The following is a 22,929-nucleotide window of genomic DNA, read 5'->3' on the forward strand; positions in this document are numbered from 1 at the left end:
GAAGATTCACATTATCTGTGGATCGCGTAAATGTTCGTATATTCTTTCATATTATATAATTCCTTCAATTTCATATGTAGCAGTAAAGAGCGTATCGCATTAGATTAGAAGTTGTTGTGCAAAGTGCTACGTGATTACCTTATTCCAGCAATTCATGTGCGCATTAACCGTGCTTTTGTAACAAGTGTTGTTTGTAATAAGTTTTGTTGCATCGAACGAACCTGAAAGGAAAAGGCGCTTAGGAAGTATGTAATGAGTGACAACGAAGTAACTTATTATTTATAGAAGTAAATTATTATTTTTTATTTAATTATATGGAATCGAATTATATTGATTGTTCGCGATTTTCTAAGCATATAGGTCTAAATAATATCCAATAAAGATCAATTTAATTATGTACAAAAGATTAGCTGTCATCCTCCTATAATATCAATCGCATTACCTTATCGCGATAATGCGTTTGACTATATAATTTATTCCGAGATAAATATATTATTATAAAGTTTTTATTCCGGTTTTCCTCACACATTATTATGTCCATACAATTGATAATATTCTGCCAGTTGCTGATAATAGTTAAGATCAAGATTTGTATCGGCCTCAGGCAAGTCTTGCGAGTGAGTTGAGGTAACTTGAAGTCCAATAACTGCGATCATAACCGATAATGGGGTCTACATGTATCTGAATCGAAGAAATACTCCCTACAATGGCAGAACCACAATGTGTTCGTGCATGCAACGTAAAACAAGCGCGTATATCTTGCAGATCGCGTGCAAGTGCTATTATTTTATTATTGAGCTACCTTATCCCTTGATCTTCTTGCGTACCGCAGAAACCGGATACGACCGTTGCACGTTGCGCCGTCCATTAAACTGGCGCTCGCGTCTCCCCGCATGCATGAAAATTACATACCGGCTCCCTGACACTCTCCATTTTCCACTCTTATGCGATAACAATCGGAATTTAATAAATTTAGCTAATTAGCCGCGAAGAATTTCAGATTGCGTCTATAATTTTTTCGAGCTGCAAAAAATATGTTTGAGTATATTTTGAGAATCTTCATAAGCATTAACTTCTTATTCGCTTCGATAGTATCGTAGGCAGCACTAAATTACTTTAAATTGATTGCATCTTAGATTGTCAACTAATTAATTGATTCTTTATGATCAACAATCACAAATAATGTCTTCTGTCTTTCATATTTTCTCGTGTCTACTCATAACATTTTATATTTCGTATTATGCAATTATTGATTATTTTTACATGTCCTTTTATTTGGCAAATATTCGCGTTAATATTTCAAGAATTACATATTTTGATATTTCATAAACGGGCGTGCGAAATTGATTGACATATAATTTCTGATTACATTTTATTAATTTATATTCTAAATGATATAACGTGCGAATACGATTATTCAAATTATGTATTTTAATTATAAACGCGAATTAACACATATTATAAAAACAGTAAAGCGATGTAATATCAATTTCTAAATTATTTATCTTATTTTTGGATTAATTAGCTCTGATTATTCTTTTTTTATATATTATATATTTAATTGTATTAAGTTATTTATCGACATTATTCGCATTGTTAATAATACAACTATAGAAATTTTTTCCCGATTCACTAACGTCATTAAAAAAAATGTCCATTCTTCTTTGACTTACGAGCAGAAGTATGTGAAAAGAAGAAAACACACAAGAATGTTTGCACAACGCGGCCTTTTGTCTTTTACCGTTTCCGAAACGTTTGTTCGCGGGACGTTAGAGTGTTTACTCTTGCGCGACGAGTGTCTTCTTCGTGAGAGAGTCGGGAATCGTTTGAAAACAATCTCGACTAATATTTTGCGAACGTCGAAAGGCCCGGTATTACGAAAATTCACTCCCGCGATGCATCGGATTCCTCTCTTTGTCCCTTTAAATAGTCACTCGTGTTGTTCCAGTAAACAACGGCTCGTGCGCACGGAAACCGCAAACTTCTGCGCGGAGAATAAGCTGCTTCCGTTTGTACAGGTGTCGCGGGGCGAAAATGGTGCGGTTGTCGCTCCCGAAATTGCCACGTGTCTCCGCGCAACGCGGCTTTCCTTCCTGCGGTTACCAGTACTGTCGGAAAATCATTTATTGGTATAGCCGGGCGCAAACTAACAGACGTAAACTTCCTTTTGGTCGACGAACAATTTGTGGCCTTTTCCTAAATACCGTTTCTAAGACACCAAGCTTTTAAAATAAAACATGCCACATTTTAGACGTATAGGTATATGAATATTTTTTCGTGTTATTATAATAATTAAATAATAATTATTAAATAATAATGAAAAAATTCTACTTTTGTCTATAAATGAAATTACGCAAACTTTAAACTTTAAACTGAGGAACTTTATAGGTCCGACGAAAAGAAAGGCGCTAGACTTCTTTTATATTGCTTTTCGGTTATATCTCTTTTGTGAGAAGAAAACTTGACGATCAGCAAAATAAAGGAGACACATTACACGGATCTGAAAATGAAACGACAAAGATGAAATGATCTCGTTTACCCTTGACGCTTTCTTCACGTCACTAGATAATTAAATCGAGATTGCGCTTGTCTCGTAGCGATCGCGATTAGGAGCTTTCATGGTACGCAAGCTCTGATCTAGGCGGATGAAGCCAGATGAAGAGATAAACACTTCTGATGGTACGAAAGTAACACGTCGCTCTACGGTTTCATCAACCTGCACGGTTGCCTAGGTGAAGTCGGACGCGATATAATGGACCGCGGTAATATCGAGTATACAACGAGAAGCACAGCCATTGTGTTCGTATACCTTGGTGACGTTGCATGTAACGTGCATTAACTACCTACGAAATTTACACATTGTTAAAGGTAAACTCGACATTGCAAATCGTGCACCAATGCTTTAAACGCAAACTATACTGGCATCATCGAGGTGCCACTATGCTACAAACTTTATGCTTTGTATATTTTAATTAGGTTAACTAACTAATCTTTACTGACAAATCTGTTTAAACTTAATTGTTTTAGTTTAATTTAATTACTTTATAGTTTATTTTTTTTAATTAATTAATTTATTCAATTTTTTAAATTATGACGTTTTTAAAAATACTACAAATTATATGTTATTAACTTCATGAAATTTATAAATTAATTAAATAATTAGATAAGTATATATTATACAGAAAATGTTTATATTTTATTCATAATAATTTAGAACGTCGTAAGAGAAAGTTTACCGTTTTTTTACATTTTTCTATGTGAATATAGACTATTAACAATTCAATCGAATACAATGAAGATAGATTGCACAAAGAAACAGAAAGACAATTTTACAGATATCTGAGTTTTTACCAAGGAAATAGTTGAATAAATCCATTGTATCGTCGAAGGAAAAGGATTTTCAAGGATTTGTAGCGCAAAATCAACACCCAACTTGATAACTTTAGATGAATATCTTTGAATTGCAATTCGTTTACGTTGCACCCAACTTAATAACTTTAGATGAATATCTTTGAATTGCAATTCGTTTACGTTACGATTTTCTATTGAACGAATCGCAACGGTAAATAGTAATGAAATATTTAGGTTATTAAAAATACGTATAGATATACATATGGAAAAACGTTTTACAATAATCAAAGAGAAAGTAATAATTTTCGCACACATTTCCTACACGTTAATTTATGTATAATTTTCATAAATTGAATTTTAGAATTTAAATCAAATATTATATAAATGAAATTTTACCTGTACATGACAATTTGACAAAAAGAAAGTGAAGCATACATTTCGAAAGTGCAATAAAGTGTCGGTACAATTAATGACAATTACGTTTTATTAATTCTGGCAAGGAAATATTAACTCATAATGATTTTGCGTTACCTTTTTAGTCTGTCATGATGGATTTCTGATTAAAGACTTCATTTGTTGCGATTACACGAGCTAAATGAAACACAAACTCAATCATTCATTATCAAAATGTACCGTTTTAAATCACCATAACATAAATACAAATTTGCAATGAAAAATTATTTGCAATGAAAAGTTATTTCTATTATTATATCACATCGTCCTGCTATTACATCTTATCTCAAGTTTTATTATTTATAAATTGTCTCTTGTAAAAAAAAATTAAATTAAACGAGATCGATGGAGGTATTATCTCCTTTGTTGAGTTGCGTTTTTCGATTAAATACTTTGTTGACTGCAGAGCGTCTCGATCTAGCAAAACAAACTTATAATTGAGATTGGATATCGTATATTTCGGTGGAAAATAGAAACTATTTTGTTGTGTGTGTGTGTTATATATACGGCATACTGATTTCGCGTAAACACGCATATGAGCGAGTGCTTATTAGTGTTTACCAAAATGCCATTTCCTATCGGCCTAAGGCGTTTCATTACAGATGTGCGTGTTCGATCTGTGTTAATCATAAACGCACATATAATATAAAATCTCATATATACGTGTAATATATTTATGAAATATATTTATGAACATTTAGATATAAATATTTGTTTAAAAAACTTTCTTTAATCAAGTGCATTATTCTTTAATATGTAGTTGAATTTATAATTTTTATTTCCGACAAGACGTGCAGAAATCTCATGAGTAACATTAGTTTTGCGAACATATCTATAGTTTCGAACGTAACAATGTTCTTCCGTCGAAAGAACCAGCAATTTGTTGATATAATCGAAATAATTATTTCTTTGTTACCGCTTTCGAAGAACAAAAGCGCCGACTGCATGGTACGGTCTGATCTAAAGTTAATTTCGTAGGAACCCCTTAACTATGCAGTTCCACGGCAGTGGGACAATTTAGGGGCGGAAATCGTCGATTACCACGGAAGGATTAGTGGGTACGTCCCCAGGCCAAATTTCCCCTACGCGTTTCGCTATATCTTACCACAGAATCCGCGCAATACGGCCGTAGGTGGATTTCGGAAATTTATTGTCGCCGGCAAAGCGGATTTATCTATAACTCTGATTACATTTGCGGTTTATGGCGATCTCATAGCTTCATGTATATCACAATTGCATTACCAACATTGTCTACAAATCTAGTCGCACAGAGACGTTTTATTATTAAAAATTCTAACTCTGCTCTAATAATATGATATTGCTAATTAAATCATTGAGTTTTCTATGTTGCCATTTAAGTATCTAATTTTTCTTATGACTTTTATTAAACTATAATACAATTTTGTAAGAAGTTCATTTTTTTATAGTTTGAAAATTTTGTTGCGATATGTATGATGTAATATTTAATATGTGTTTATTTGTGGTTTTTGAGGTATTCATTTATTTATTTCTACATCGCTTCGTGCCGATTGTAATAAAAGCGCAGCTTTGCGAATACTTTAAACTGCATTGTGCTTTCATAATCGATAATATACTATATACCACTGTAGCTTATACAAACGCGACTGAAGCTATTTTCAGACGAACGCCGTTTGATCGCTTTTATTCATAGAAAATCTATTTGGGACGAGCAGCTTTCGAATATTTCAGACGAGCCATTATATTGAGAAGAGTTGCGTGTCACTGATCGGAATGATGAATGCGCGTTAAATTTGTCGCAGCAATCAATAGAATCACACATCATTTAACAAAAAGTCGGTCATATTAGCGGGAGAGCTGTTCTCTAAGTAGGTATAATCATGCATACAGATGGTGAAACGATTACGCAATTTTTTGTTTCTGACGTGAAATTGTCGTGTCAGTTGGTATTTCATTCCATCCGATGACTAACTTTTGTTCTCGCCACTTGTCCAATTTTATTTAAAAAATATGTCGTGTCTTTTTGTTCATTAAGAGGATTATATGAAAAGAATGTGAATACAATTTCGATTGTTCAGCAAGTGTGCATCCATTTAAAATATCGCAAAAATATTTTTACACACCTGATCCGCTTTTCTGTTCCACATATATCTCTATATTGACAGTACTGCAATGGCATAACGATGGGCTATGGAACGTGTCATTTACTTTCGTTGACATCCAAGCTGTCATCCAACATTCTCGCTACTCGGATTAATTGTTCGTTATTCGATTCATCGTGAATTTTCAATAAATATATATAGCTTTGTATCCTGCGTGTTAAGCTCAAAATAATTAGTGCAATACAACGAACTTCACGTGAAAAAAAAGAAACGGAAATCTAAACTAATCTCCACGCCTATTACGATATTCAGAATTATAATACTCGAGCGAATGTGAGCGTATTTACGTTACAAGCGGCGCTGATTATAGTGGCCATTGAAATTATAACTATTTCGCATATATTACTGTAAATTACTATGCATTAGATTTTAGTCACTAGAGTGTGAATGTAAATGAGGATTGACAATTTAAATTATTTAAAACATTTAATTAACATTTTACAAACGCATCTAATGCTAACGAATGAAATAATGACGGATTGCAGACAATACATATATATGAATAGTATTTGTCAGGCAAGGGTGTTAGATTATACGTGAGTGACAAGAAGTATCTCGATGTGTATGGATCCGAGCGTAAGGCAGCTTATTTAACAAAACAATCATTCAACAAACAAAGAAGATCTTTCGATTGCTCGGTATAATCACCCTCGCTCGATACTTATCTCGCTCGTTAGGTCTACATTCTTGTTATCATACGTTATTCAGCATATTCGAAATATTCCGTATTAACATAGTTACGCTGACATACGTATCCTGAATTACTTCGTGCTTTTGACGTTAATCTTTGATAAATAGCTCGTTATTTTAGACAGGCATCATCATTGAATGATTGATGTGTTTATCTCAAATTCTATTTCGAAAATGAAAAATGACAGGCTGATAATTTAATGTGTATATATGAGTACTTAAATAAAAAATATTTTATTTTAAAAATATTCACCGGACAAAAAATTGCGCCGCGCGTGTGAACTGTGCATTTGCACAAATGATTTATTATCAATAGAAAAGTCGGATTTGTTTGAAACACACATAAAAAAAGCGATATTTCTTCTGTGATGACATAACGTCCGTTATGGATAAAATCAAAAACGTTTTCTGTTCGCTTGACGAACGCGTACGGTGAACATGTAAATCGTGTAACAAAGCGCGCTCGTATTTTCGTTGCGATATCGATGGAAAATGCGTATGCGAATAGATATCTTTTGGTTTGATCGTTGCATGTTTCTTTTTTATTTCACCCTTAGTTTGACATAGCGTACGGGTCTTCTTCCGGAATCATTTTCCCTTTGCTCTACCTCTTGACAGCACATTGGGAAAACGAGACTTCACCATGATTTATTAACGGCCGTAGAATGACAAGATGCTCCTTCGACCTCCATAGAGGATTCATCTTTTCTCGACGCTGCTTGGAAAACCGATAACGAAGCATCATTTACCGTCTCATGGGGAAAGAATAATTACTAAATTTTCCAGCCGCTTAGAACGTGAGAACAGTAAACACATTGTAAATTACGGCTGTTATTATTATATTTCCCGCTTCAAACGGCAATATGTCGAACTTACTTTTGTTAAAAGCTATTTAGTAAATGTGGATCTAATATCTTTATAAATATCTTATTTTTAAAAGCATTGGAACCAGTTATCAGACAATCTTTAATAAAATATTCTATTTAAACACGAATTATAGAAAAAAAATGAGGAGAGAGAGAGAGAGAGAGAGAGAGAGAGAGAGAGAGAGAGAGAGAGAGTCATAATAGCAGAATGTAAAATTTTCCTTTGGTAATGCTAATTCCTTTCGTAATGCAACACAATTTACATTACTTTTTTCTCTTTACTTCTGTGTGTGCAATTGTTACTTTATTACTTAAAATAAGTAACATTTTACAATATTCTGAATACAATAAAATAATAAAAAAATCTTTGGAAAAATCGAAAGTCTTTTCGAAAAAATCTTTCCCAATATACCGCTTTACATAAATAATATGCATTTAAGAATGTTATGAAACTGATTTTTCTCGTGTTTCAATCAGTCTTTGGTAGAGTAAACTCCATCTTAGATACAGCTTCGGAAAAGTCGATAGTTTAGAATCAGGCGCTTCGACTCTCGATGCTTTGCTGAGCTGGTCCGATCTGGGACTCTGGTAGTTCCAGTAGCTATGACTCAGCACTGGGTGTCGTCCTTTTAGCTGTCGTATTTCTGTTCCGAGTTTACACTGCGCGTCCGCCGATATCATGGGTTACTTGGACGTTTTAGAGTCCAATGCGATCGAATTTCCTCCGAAAAATCTACTTTCACGGATTATGGCGGTATTCATCTCATGAAATGACACTGTCGCTATCTCCGTTTTAAGTTCATTGTTGATAAAGGACTGGAAATTGATCTCCGGTTTAGAACACAGTGCACGTTTAGATACATGTATCTACTATGAAGTCTACTTTTAAAAAATTGTTAGAAAAATATTGGTAAAAATACATCAAAATTTATCTTCTTGTTCAAGGACTGTATTCATGAATCTCCAAACAATCGTTCTCTGGAAAAATACTGCGTGATTTGCATATTTTTACAATTTTTTTACTATTTATCAAAAGGTAGGAATTCTATGTTAAACGTTGAATCCAATGATGAAAATTGGGGAAATAAATTTTATGGAAACATTTCATCGAAAATTGCTAGCTTTGTGAAAAACAATTACGAAAATTGTGGAATGAACGATTAAAAAGAAATAAGATATTGATTTAATATTTTATATAAAATTATATTGGGAGAATTTCTATAAAATTTTCTTAGGAGAAAAGCTCGCATTTTCACACACACACACGCACAATACTTATATAAAGAGTGTAAGTTTGATCTCTGCTATATCGAATTTTATCAACATTTACGACATATACTTGTATGACAAACATCCCATCGAAGGTGGTCCTCCCGTACTTGGGACCGCTATCTAACGTATCTCACAGAACTTAGAGGGTCCATTGTATTCTCCGCTGCCTTTGTGAGTGAACGATCTTACAAAGAGCTCTCTTCCTTACATTGTTGCTCGATGCCTGTGGAAAATGAAAGTTTAATGCAGGCTAACACGTCGTCTCGCGTATAATAATGCTGATACTCTTTGATAGACAAATCTTTGGCAAATATTATTTTAAATTTGTGCGTATTCTAAAATTTTCATAAGTTATATGAATTTTATTATTATTGTATTTTATTGCAGTGTCATTGCAATACAAATTTTGGTGAATGAGATCATAATTGCGATACATATGAACTAGGAATACCGTGAGAATACATATTCCGGCCAACTGTTACCAATTTCACGACACGCGGCGGAAACGCGTTACGACCGGATATAGCATTCTCCTTTGTGAACTTCGTAATTTTCTTCAATTGTCTCGAACTTTCATAAGATCCTGTACCGCCTTTATTGCACCTATTATCGCGTTCGTTCGCTCGATTATCTATGACCTGAGATCTTTTAACAGCTTCGCGACAACTGAGCTAATTGTTTTAAAACTATGACATCAGTTTTTGCCTAAGTGTTAATTTATTTCTCAATTCTAATTTACTTAATTGGAATACGATTCGAGCCCATCGTAGACAATATGTGCCAACTTAAATTGTCACATTTCGCAAATACGGAGGAAAACGTGCGCTCAGTTTTTCAACCAACGGAAAATTTTCATGATGCGCTTGACCTGTACGTTTAGATAAACCACTTTACTCGTCAGGTTCGCGAACGTGATACGAATATCTGACTTTCACACATGACACAACTCATGTAGCAATCAAAAAGTTTCGTACTAAAAACAGACCGTTCGAATTCCATGATATTTGTCAGTCATTAGTTTATTAAACATATCGTTTGAATTTTTGTTTTCTTTATGATTTATTTAATACGATTTTGTTAATTTATTCACTGAAATTTTTATTTGCTCCACTTAATAATATCTAATTGCTTTAAAATAGTATTTGTATATCCTATATAAATAATGGCAAAATTTATACTTTTGGAATGCTTTAGAAATCTATTGTGTTGCATAGTATGTAGTGTGTGCGGTCCAGTAAATCAATATGTACGCAGGCAGTGCAGAGGTAAAAGCCGCAACAAATATTTGATAAAATATTTTGTCTATATAATAATACGATTAATTAATTAACATTAATAGAGGTATGACGGTTAGGGTAACAATTGTGTGATTGTTATTCTAAATATTATTTATTTATTTACACGATTGTTTCTTGCAATATTCAGGAACGGCATTTTGCATAGAAGCGCGATTAGCTACTGATTTATCGAATCCACGTATTACCTAATAGATCCTATAAGCGCTCAAAGTACGATCCTGCTCACGTCATGAATCCTCCATATGAAGAGATGAATTTCCAAATTGCATTTGATGGACGATTCGCGTGAATTTGAATCTCCGATTCACGTAAATTTGAATCTCCGATTCACATTGAATTAGGAATGTTATACGCATGACACATATTTGATGTGTAATTCTTTTAATCAATTAATATTTGTTATCCATATAAAAATTGCTTAAACACAATACACAATAAATTCACAATTATATTTACAATAACATAAAATCCAAATTATTTTACTAGTAATATATTACAATTATATATTAAAAAATTATTATAATACTTATATTATTTAACGTACTTTATATTTATTAAAATACAAGAAAACTAGCTTACTAATTATAACTTTATATTCTTAAAGATTTATATAATATATCTGTATACTTAACATGTATAAAAGTAATTTATTTTTTAGTATTACTTAATACCATTAAAACATAGAGATAAAGAAGACAGGAATTTCTTAAGATACAAACATTTTTGTTCTTGTTCAGTAATTCATCACCGAAACCATACCAGAAAATGGAGAATAGCAATTTCATAGTTCTATATTTCTATAGATTTTCGTTTACAGGCCGCTTCTATTTTGCATATTCGTCTTCTTTCACATCGTAATCGCATATCTATGAAGAGGTTTCTCTGTTCCATCCTAAATAGATTTCCACAGATCCTCCATGAAAGTTTGATATAAGAATATCAGATTTCTTAGGGTCTACTTTTTACAATGATTCTCATAAATCTTAACATCTCGTATAAAAAAGAATAGAAATTTTGAAAAATAGCGTTCTAATTGTCTTAAATTCTTATTCTTTTTTTTTTGTGTGTCGTATCGCTGTACTTTTATATTTCAGTATTTTCACGCCATCAAACTTTCTTTTAATGATAGCAATCTTTTTAAATTTGTAGAACGTTTGCTGGAGTGTTATGGCTCTTGTGTTTCGTAATATCCGTGCGACGAACGTAGAGTTTATAAAAACCGAACATAGAAATTTTATTGTTCGAAAGTGCGATGTGTTTTTTTGTTTGTCTCCTGCGTCTTTGTCTGCGTTGCAAAAATACGATCGTCATGAACGGTAGGTTCTTTTTATCGCTCTCGCATCCGGAGATGCGTTTCCGTGACATTGCGGAACTCGTAAAAGGGACACGCGCATGTCTGAACGCGTCAGGAGCTTTTTTTTATCGTTTCCATGCAATGTATACACTGCAAATTGCGATTGTACTGCAGAAACATAAGTATCGATCACGAAGACGTATTTTTATTATGCTCGCAATTTTGCACTGACAAGCGAATGCAGATGCGTTCTTTATGATATTTTTCATGTTCAAACGACAGTACAACACGAATAGTATTTATATATAAGTTGTCTTTCATTTGAATTTACGTTTCTGGTAACAAAACATGATGTCCTTGTAACCATCCCATTTCTCTACGCGAATGCGCAGTCGGCAGGGAAATACGATGAGATAACGGTTTGGGTGAGGATTGAGGAGGGAACGAGAGTGGAGAAGTCAAGGAGCAGGTTTGTAATTCATATTAGAGTCTCAGAGGACAAAGCAATCAAGTCGCCCAGAGCGAGCGGTTGCGGCGCAGACTCGCCTGGACTTCCGCGTCGAATTAAACTTACAGATCCGCCAGGCACACAAAGAGGTGAACAGACACGGAGAGACCGACGAATAAGAGAGGGGAGAGAGGGAAGGTTGTCTGATCAAATGAAAGGAAAATATTGTATTTTTTATGAGGAGAAGGGGGGAGATCATTTGGGAGACAGGTTCGGGGAAAACTCGTGCGAGAGAAGTCGATGGACCATCAGGAAAGCGGAGAGAAGATAGAGAATAAGGTCGTTGTTGGAAAGAAGATCAAAGTTGGAATGTGTCGGCGGTTTGCAAAAAGAAAGGGGGCTTTCCAAGTGCTTTATTACACGATGACAGGCTTTCAACAACGCCCAAGAAGCCCGCGGTTGCAATCAGGGTTTTAATGAAAATGTAAATCCGCGAGCGTACATCCGGTCATCCGGATTTTGTAATCTCATCCAGAGGCTTTTGATAATATTTTTCTCCCTGAAATGATCATGTGTGATCTTATGCAGTCCGAGTTGCGGGCAATTAAATTCTTCCGTCGCGGAAAATAAGCATCGAAGAAAAACGAAATTGTGCGAGTTTGAAATTACCAATGTTAAGCAGGATTTATGTGTGTAATGAAATTTTGTTCCGAGTCTCTTTCGTACATACGTATATATGTGCAGGAATTTTGATAGAAAATTAAAAGTGAACAAACGTAGTTTGTACCATTGTAAAATGCAGCCAATCAATGCATTAAAACAAAAATTGCATGAATTCTGGCTGTTTGTTTTACAAATTTTTGAAATGCTACCATCATTACCAAATCAACGTTCAATTTAATTATGATATTATTATTTCAACTTCAGTTTATGATTGAGTTTCAAATCCGACAGTAAGCGGCACAGTTTAAGATGTATTTAGAATTTACATACACAAATACAATACTATTAGGCATTAAAATCTAGCCTCGACCGTATTGATCCTTTCCTTACTTATTTAAAATAAAAATCTTAATAATCGCGTGCATAATCAGTACATCATTTTAATGTAAAAAGCTGCATTTCGCAACGAGGACAAAACTATCATATTCCCTAATCTTAATCGTATGCTACAAAATGAAATCTTTCTGTAAAAGAAGAAAGAAATTAATGATATTTGATTGACAATAGCTTTTCCGTGACATTATTAATGAACGTTAATGTTTACGTGTGTAAACATTTATGATGGATATTTATATAGACGACTTAATAACGCAGCGGTATATCTCGATGCTCGGACGGTCCTTAATAAAGATATAATCATAAGGGTTATTAGATAGGCTCGCGTGCGCTTTGTTATTAGAATGAAGTTCGGCAAACCGCGAGGAGTTAACTAGATTCTGAGGAAGCGTAGCGCGAATTCGGTGCCCACGTATTCCTCTTACATTATAGGTACGCTATTGAGACTATACGACATGTACTGGATCCCGGGTGCGAGGCACGAAAATCTTGGGCTTGGCGTGAAAATGATTTCCATCACGCACCAGGCATCGCCGTGCCAGTTTTAATCCAACGCGAAGCGCATGCAACGACGATAATTGACGACCATCGTGCATGAAGACGTTGCGCAACGTGAGAGTCGGATTCCGAACAGCTATTATCGTTTCAATTTCTCGATGTAGATCCAGATTTAAATCGGACATTTATTCTTGTAATATCGTCATAGACGTTTTAGATGAATTTGCACTTTAATAAATAATATTTATCGATAACGCGTTTCGTCATTGGCATTATGGAATGTAATATGCAAAGGATTATGGGATTATTATTTGAGACTTGTGATGAATAATTAGATGACCGATAGAATTCGCATTATATGAAATGGAGTCTGATTGATCGTCCGTAATTGCTTCATATGATTTTATTCTTTAAGCTTTAGCTGTCTACTGATGCACAACGCTACCAATGCGACCAAGATAAATTTTCAAATATTTACGCTTTAGCTACACTCTTTGATTGAAGCATATTGAGCGAGTAGGAAAAATTGATGATGTATTAATAATTTCGTGTGTTGCTGTTGAAATGTTTCGGAGTATCAAATGGACCGAGGTGGGATCGATGCTCCGGATATTCTGAAATATTAGACGGATTAACTCTCAATTGCAGCTATAAAAATTACACCAATTTTTAAAGCATCCTGTTTGAAGAATGCAAATAAATTTTTACCTTATGATGATTGATAAAACAATAATCAAAATTTTTTCACTTATAGTTTAGAAGTTTATAGTACCAATCGTGCAATCGCTAAAATTTTTTGCTTCGGATTTAATTAAGTTATTAAATTACGTTATTTCAAAAAACAAAGAAAAAATTCTAAATATTTAATGATAATAAAATGAATTAAAAAGTACATATAAGGATTAATTGGCAGAACTCTTGTTGCGTAAAAAATTTAGTAAGAAAAATATAAAATAAGAAAGAAGTTTAATGCGATAAAGCTTCAATTACATAATATTATAATAATAAATATATTAAACTACGTAATTAATATTGCACATATTTTTTAAAAAGTATTAATGATAATGATAATTTAATTTAAAAAATATTAATGATAATGATAATTTAATTTATTGTGAGTAAGATGAAGATAAAAATTTAACATATTTATTATGCAATCGAAGCTTTATTGTATTAAACTCTTTACTTTGCTTTTTTTTTTTACGTAACAAGTTCTGCGAGTTCAGCAAGTTCTCTTACCCTTTTAACTTATTTATTTGTTATTATCAAGTGACGTTGCTGTAGTCGAGAGTTATATCACAGGATGGATGCTTTCCAATTGCTTGACACGTACACAGGAATACACAAACATATACAGAAATGTATAAAAAGTGTTGCATTGTGCAAGATTCAATTGGAACGGCATGTGTATGCTGTGCACGGTTTCGGATAGAGTTGAATTAAAATAGTTTTTTCCGTCTGTATTAAATAAAAAAAAAAAAGCAAAATGCCAGCCATTCAACGTTCTCTAATCTCATTTATAACCGCTGCGATTAGTAACATGTCACTGTGACTAGAAAATACACAGCCAACTAGCAGCTCTCGGGCTGAGTACGGATGTATAATGTTGGTGCTGCGTTCCACGATTAGCAATTGTGGAACGCAACTTGTGTGTTGTCGAAAGTGCACGAAAGTGTCTAGTGATTTTACAATTAAAAAGCACCCGCAGTTAATACGAATTATCTCTATGAGGTGCGATCTACTTCACGCTGCAAATACTTTGCAGCATTCTTCGGTCAATTCGTAAAATTCTTTCTTCCAATTAATCAACGAAGCATTTAAGTGGATCGATACCTTACAATAAGCGAGACGGTTTTCCCCTCAAGGTCCCGAATTCTCACGGAATTCTCACTTGGTGTACCGTCTCGACCCGAGGTCGAGACTAGAGTGTCGTCGATCGTCGGGGCGCACGTTGTGGCGGATGGACGGGTGCTTCGTGACACCTCGGGTCCATTCGGCTGGCGAACGGAGCCGCCGAAGTACTCCGACCGAAGTCGGCCGCAGTTGCTTGTGGAGTTCGGTTCGGTGCCGCGCGTCAGTGCTCCAGCGGACGCGAATGCGCGCGTACATTTAACTCGATTCGGTTTTTAATTCGTCACCCGACTCTCATTCGCGTCGCGACGGAGCGCCGTGTGAGAGGAAGCGGTCGAGTGTAATCGAGATACCGTGCGTCGTGAGTGCCGTTGAGTGCAAAGTGCGCGTGTGAGTGAGAGAGAGAGAGAGAGAGAGAGAGAGAGAGAAAAGGAAAGGCGAGATCGCGACGGTGTGAGAAAGCGGTGGCCGTACCGTTTGCGGAAAAGAAGAGATCGCGACGTATTCAAGAGTTGCTACGCGACATTCCGAGCGTTCCCGACATTCCGCGCGAGCGCCCAACGTGTTACCCGGAGGTAAAGAGCTGCTCCTTCGATTTCGGCGGTGTTGCACGCGGCGAGCCCTTTTACGCGTTTCGTTTCTGTTGTGACTGACTCTCTTGACCGTACCTCTTGACGGAATTCGAAAGGGGAAAAAGACAAAACGCGAAAGAATCAACGGACGGCGCGATTTTCCTCTCGCGATCGTCTCGCGCTCGTGACTCAATTAGCATTCGTTGCTCCGAAGAATCGTTGGAGCCTGCAGAAGCAGAGAATCAGCGAGTGTGACGTACGCGCCCCATTCACGGCTAACTTCATACATACGCGCACGCACATAACCACACATATATCCGCCGGTGAATTCACGCCAGCGATTACACGCGAATGGAGTGACGTGGCAGCGCGTGCCACAGCCGGGTGTCGCCAGTCGTTTTTTTTTTGCGTTTTTTTTTATTAAACCGCCACGCTAGTTCGTTCGCGCAGGGTGCGTCTGTCAATCCAGTCCGTTCCCGTTGACCGGAGTTGCATTTCAACACGGTTGTACTGCGATCGTCGATAATCGACAATTATCACTGTTGTTATTGCCGCGCCCGGCTGGACACGTCCGAGGTACAATCGGACGCTAATCGTTGCGCTCCAACGTTTCGACGTTGAAACGGCGCGAAACCGTCGCTGTTAATAATCGGCTGATAAAATCGGGAACGCGCGGCGCGCCAACGCTCGACTTTCGCCGGCTCGCCCTCGTCGGGACATGCAACAGCTTCGCGTGACCTTTTAAGACGCAATCTGCATTTGGCTGGAACAGTGCGATCGTGCTGGAAACGGTCGTCCACCGACTGTGTTGCATCGACGATCGAACTTCGAATCTGCACGCGAAACCTCCGTGGATTCGTTCATCACGTGCCGTCACGAAAGAAGGGAGACGAAAGACAATAAACGTCGGCGTTGCTGCGACAAAGATAACAGCTCTTGACGGCCGGACGAAACGGCACAGCGCCGATCATCGACCTTGTCCCTTCGTGTCACGTTGTACTTCAACGCGAGAATTAGCGAGGACCCGGTAATTGCTGGCCGTTTCAGTGAGCCAAACCGGAGGGGATTATTATCGTTTACACGAGTTCAGAAATTTCATAGCTGGAAAGGATTACGATACAGCGTGTGATTGATCTCTTGCCTTGAGAGAAATACCTGGACGTCTTACCAAATCTAATACTGCCCATCGTTCTGTGATAAAACCTGTGATATTACCGAGATTTCACCGAGATTGATGAGAGGACCTTCTTCTGTGTCTCCGGAAATGGGTAAAATTTTGAAATCTTTAATCACAGATTCTCTATGCACACAGAAAAATATCATTCTGTTGTTAATAATAACTTCGATCCCGCGCATTACATTGGATTAATGCACATTATAAGCTACTTTATATAAATATCTAAATACAGTGCAATAAATTAACTTTGACAATATGAAATAATTGTATATGTATATTATATTATATGACGTGATAGTATCATTATATTAAGTATTTATTCCTCTAAAATATTTATATGTTTTTACATTTAACTTCGCTAATTTTATATACGGCAACTTTTATTATGCATTAACGTAGTGTTATGCAAGTGACCGAATTCGCTATAAGAAAAGTGACTACTCAATTTACTTTTTTTCTTCTAAGTAACAGTTGTCCCTAACAAAAATATTTTTCTGATGATAATCTTAAAACATATGTATTACAAATTTTTATAAAATTAATTAATGATCGTATGTATTATAAACAAGAATTTTTCTTTTAAAGAATATTATGAATTGATTGAAGGAGCGACTTCATGTTTGTGATGAACTCATAATAGATTTGCATAATAGATGTACGAACTTTTGAAATGTTTGAAGTAATTATTTGCATATATAGTGTGTATTTTTCTGTATGTCAGTTACAAAAATATTCCGGACAGAAGATATGCCATTATATTAATGATTTTTTTTTAACTATTATTTTGGTGTTAAAAATTGTGGTTTTACGCACGTATTGCAGCCTTAATATAGTTTATATTTGGACAACAATTATGAACTTAGTGTTATTATATTAGTCTAAAAAATAATGAAGTAGGAACTGCCGATATAATGGTGCATCGTCTGGTTAATTAAGTTTTACAATTGTGACTGTATCCTATGATAAGATAAAACGCAGTAGTTTACAGGCTGAAATCGATTTTCTGCTATCACGTTGCAACCCAAGCAATGATAGTCAGTTTACGTTACATAATATATCGCTCAATAATTCCGATAAATTGGAGCGATATCGTAATGACGTAACACTTATTGCTAAAGCCGTTCGTATAAAAAAATTTGTATTATTGCCGCGCTACTGCGTTTATATCTTAACATGGTCTGTTAGTTTTTTAACAATGTTACAATCATGTTAATTGCGTCTGCAGTCCCGCAATTGAATTGTCGTTAACGGAATTGTCGGAAGATCGCGAAATATCTTTCCGATCGCGCATAGAGGTGAATTCACGAGGCTGATCCACTACCGGACTACCGATTCGCGAGCACGTTAGATTCGAAAAGGAAGCGAATGAGATCCGGGGACAATTTTTCGATTCAACGAAGATGTAGAACGGAAAGGAACAAGCACGGTAATTTTCTGACCGTACTTTGTGACCGCTAGCAAAATTCAATCTTTGGTACTAAGCTGTCCACTTAGCGATCTTCTGTGAGATTATTAAATCTTAATTCAATTATGTTTCGCAGAAAGAAACTAGAAACCAGCGAGTGAAATATGATTAATTCTTTGTATACAATTTGATTCAATTTTTTTTTTGCTTTTTTTGTCAAGACTACAAAGAAGTTTCTAGTTTTAAAAAACCTCTGTACAGTTGAGTCTGTGTAATTGAGAGAGAAAAGAAACAATAAACGTTTTATCATTAAATTTACTACTAGAAAAAGTACTAAAAAATTAAGAGATCTTGTCGAATTAAATTTAACGTGTAAATAAATAGAAAATCTCTTGATTAACATTCGATAACTTTTAACTTTAGTAATATATCAATCGAATTTGGAAATAAAAAATTCTTATGTCCATAAGAGTTATTTATACTAATGTAGAGTAACTTTAATCTCGGTTTTACTTACTCTTTATTTTTTCTAATTCTTGTTAGATGCGAGAAAACCAAGGGGAAACATACAAAAGTAACAAGTTAAACCGAGATTAAAGTTAGTTTAAATTAGTAGAGATGGACATTAGAGATAATGTCGACTGTAATTTTCGTTCTTACTGCATCAATATTTTTTGTTTTCTCACACAGACAGGTTTTATTAAAGTATTTAAAATTTTAGCTAAATACAAATCTGAAAATAATTTTGTTGGACATCAAAATAATTACGTATGACGCTGAGACTGATTGCTAGAATGTGAAAACTTTCCGCAACATTCATCATGCTTGAAATTTCCGCATAATTACTTTAATAGTGTAGCAAAAATTATTTTCTCAGATGTGTATCTGGCTAAATTTTTAGACACTTCAGCAAAATCGTTTTCTTTTCATATTTCACTTTAGAATTGCGAAATAAAGTGTATGAGTTTTGATATAACTCAATATTATGCACTCAATATTACATAAGCGAAGTTATTTCTGAAGAAGCGTATGTCATTTGCTTGCCCATTTAACACGAGATTCTCATCGAGAGTCCCGTTTGTGATTTCTACGGGGAATTTCAATATAATCGAGAAAACATCTTCACGATGCGTGAGGGTGCCGGTTGAAGTCGACGACCCCGAAGAATGTTGACCAAGGCCGTTGAGATCTATTTATAACGCGACAGTAACGAGGTAGTCATTCGTGGAGAACCGTATTTTCAGATGTCAAATCCGTGCTGAAAGCGTTATTCGGTGAATTATCCTTCTCCAGAACGTACACGCGAGTTTTTATAATTATACTCACGGCATTATACCGCGTCAAACGCTCATTAGTATAATGAATCTCGTAAATTAATATTTAATGCGAGTCTTCCTCTTTTTAACCATTTTATAAAATTTATACATTTTTATTTAAATATTACCCTCAATTCATAATTTATTGTTCGCATTATTACCGTTATTATACGTGATGTCGCAAAATTTAATTGATTAACTTTAGACATTTGGATAAGGACAAAAAAGTAAATAGTTTATTCATAAAATAAATGTATACCTTTTTTGCTATCTGCAAATTAGATAGAAGTTATTTTTAATTTAAAAGTATTCGTATCTGCTTTATTACGTTGATATTTTTTACTATTAGGAAAAATAAATAGTTACTAGTATTTTCGGTATCAGCCAAACATATTCATCATTCCGTAGAATTTTAATGGCTTCGATGAGTGTGTTAATTAAGTGGAATGCCAATTTATTAATTTAATTTCATTTATATGATCTCTTTTTGATTCACATCTACAATTTGCAATTTGTAATTAATATTAAAATGAGTTATAATTGATAATTTTATCAACGAATTATCCAATTCTATGTATTTCTTCAGCACGTTTGTGATTACCAATCATAACGAAGGTAAATTGCGACAATCAATTGAAACGTTTCCCTCATTTGTTCGTCTCCTTGCGATTTTGTTTACTTTAACCTACTTTTTTTTACGACGCGATAATATTTTTAATCGATTTGAAGATTTTTTTTTTCCTAAGCATATCGAATGATATAATTTGAGAGATAAATCTGGTTGATTCTCGTGACATATTTAAGCTCCACGAGTTTTCGGTGTCTAGACTTTTCGTAATACGCGCGCTTGGAAATTCCGCGCCTGTGGTCGTAATTCGACACTTATCGGTCGTTTTTCCAGCCAACGTTTCTATTCACGACGGAAAACGGGAGAAGAACTGGGACACTTGCGCTTGGCGAATATGAAAGTCTAATGTGTGAATCTAAAACGGTCCAGTATCCTTTCACCGAATCGGCCCGCGAAAAAAAAGGAGCATGAAATTGCGATACAGTCGGAGAGTCGGAGTCGTAAATCTAAACGCTCGGTTTTAAAGCGCCTCGCGACGGGAGGCGGTGAGAAAAAGGAAAACGTCACGCTAAATGGTGACCTCCAATGCAACGTGACCCCGCCGTGCGTATCCCACGTCCGTACAAATTCACGAACTGGCAGATAGCCGGCGGTACGTGGCGATCCAACGCGCCGGTAAAACGTTGCGGATACGAAGCTATTTTGCATTATGCAGGGCAGGCAACAGGACACGGGTGCTTTTAAAAACTATATACATTGAAAAAGTTCCCGTTCTGTGGCAAGTCAGTCCGAAAATTTAAATTGCACTCTGGTACAACGCGTACCTTTATATCGCGCCCGTTGCTCTCTCTCTCTCTTTCTCTCTCTCTCTCCCTCTCTCTCCCTCCTCTTTCTCTTCATTTCCCCGGTGTTAGGCTGATATGCATTATGCAAAGAGTTACCTCGATAGCTGCAATCAAGGAAGAGAGGCGCACGACGGTTGGCCGTTTTGGGAAAGCGAGTAAACTGTCGCATAAGAGAATAAAGCGACGAAAATCCTCGTTGCGCCCCGGGGCGTCGTAGCGAGATGTCACGTTGCATTGGATCGTCTCACGAGCGGAACATTAGCACGCTTGAAGAATAATGGGCAGACCCGTGAGGCATTTGAGGATTTGGCTTATCAAGTAACGTGTAAGTGAACAAAATGTCTCAGCTGTGATAACTTTTTATGCTCACAGTGTCCCTCTTGTGCGCGTAAACCGACGAAGAGTTTGTGACAGCAGTGAGTTGACACGATGATAAAAATTTGCTGATTTTTTTCTGAAACATAGATTTTAATGTAGATTTTAATTCGAAACAGTCGTATCAGTAAAGATATACTCGTATCTTTCCTTAAAAAATTTATGTTAATTAATCTACGGTCCACAAGATTTGAATAAAATAATTGTATTAAATTTCTTCTGACGACTTGTCGATGCTGCAAAGTATAATTAACAAATATCGCTTAATCTCCGCGTATTATCGTGCAATCATTAACAACAGAATTACTGTTCTGTTTGACCATTGTCCCTGGCAATTATACTAGATAGCATGAGCTACTGGCACGTGAAAGGTCAGCGCAGATCATCGCGTAATATATTCCAGTATCTCACATCTCGAAAGCATGGGTTGATTTTGCACATCCACCGTCGTCGCGTTGTTCAAATCTCTATTTACACAGCCGATTCACGTTCGCCAACTGTCATTTACAAACTTTACAGTGTACGTGGTTTACATGTGATAGGCGCAATGTATGTGTATCATATGACCATGAGTTGGGTAAAGTTATTTGCGATGAATAAAGAATGACATAAATCGTGAAAAGTATTTTGCAAATTTATTAATATCGAATGATATGCTATATTTTTCAGAATAATCACATTGATACGTCAAAATTATTAAAGCGAAGAAAAATACAGCTTGCGAATACGTAATTCGTTTTCGTCGATTCCTTAAAGATGAAATTTAATAATCACGAGAGATTTTTAAGTAACGTAGTACTACGTTTGTAAAATGCACTCTATCACGTTTGTTCTCATAGAGACACCAACGTCAACGTGTGATTTTGCAATTTCTCTATGTCTTCCACTACTGGTTGAGAATGCTCTTTGCATTCTATCCGCGCGTGCGACATGCTATTCACAAGTACACGTGTAAGAGACGCGGAATGCAAACGGTCGGAAATCGCGCGATTGTCGTCGACGACGAGCCAGTACTTGTTCTTGCGCCAAGTACAAGCGTGTAGTGAAACTTTGTAACCCGACAAGATGCAACGATGTGTACCGCTCGGTTAGCAAAGAGTGCAAGCGAATCCCGTGACGCGCAGCCTGAATGATCCGTTCAGAAGCGAATTGCCATTCATGCCGTATAGCGAGCTACGTGCGTACTATCTGAGAGACGTATAAAGATGGGTCGTAAATAGATCTCCGTCTTTACCTTGACCGTACTACGCGGGATGCTGCGCTTCTACAGCATGCTCTTTATACGTTTGCAAGCAAGAAAAATTGTTTTTCCTACTCCAACAATTAAAGGATAGTTTTTAATAATAATGAGCCTACGATAAGTGATTATTTGTGTTAAAAACAATAGAATATTTCGTTCCATTGCTCTCTTTTTCTTACTTTATTATGCCATTCCATCTACAAGATGCAC

General features: G+C 35.7%; 1 protein-coding gene across 2 annotated transcripts in view; it reads left to right on the forward strand.

Moving 5' to 3' along the window:
* Nucleotides 1-22,929, forward strand: part of LOC108753888 (mannosyl-oligosaccharide 1,2-alpha-mannosidase IA) — a 619,733-nt gene that overhangs the window by 228,805 nt on the left and 367,999 nt on the right. Inside the window, exon 1 of one of the 2 annotated variants that reach the window (XM_018495851.1) lies at nucleotides 15,419-17,061. The exons of the other annotated variant lie outside the window; for it this stretch is intronic. The gene's annotated coding sequence lies outside the window, so the exon portion shown is untranslated. Of the gene's footprint in view, nucleotides 1-15,418; nucleotides 17,062-22,929 lie in introns of those variants that run through there. 2 annotated transcript variants of the gene reach the window in all.

Source organism: Trachymyrmex septentrionalis, unplaced genomic scaffold, assembly GCF_001594115.1.
Source record: "Trachymyrmex septentrionalis isolate Tsep2-gDNA-1 unplaced genomic scaffold, Tsep1.0 scaffold73, whole genome shotgun sequence".
NCBI lineage: Eukaryota > Metazoa > Arthropoda > Insecta > Hymenoptera > Formicidae > Trachymyrmex > Trachymyrmex septentrionalis.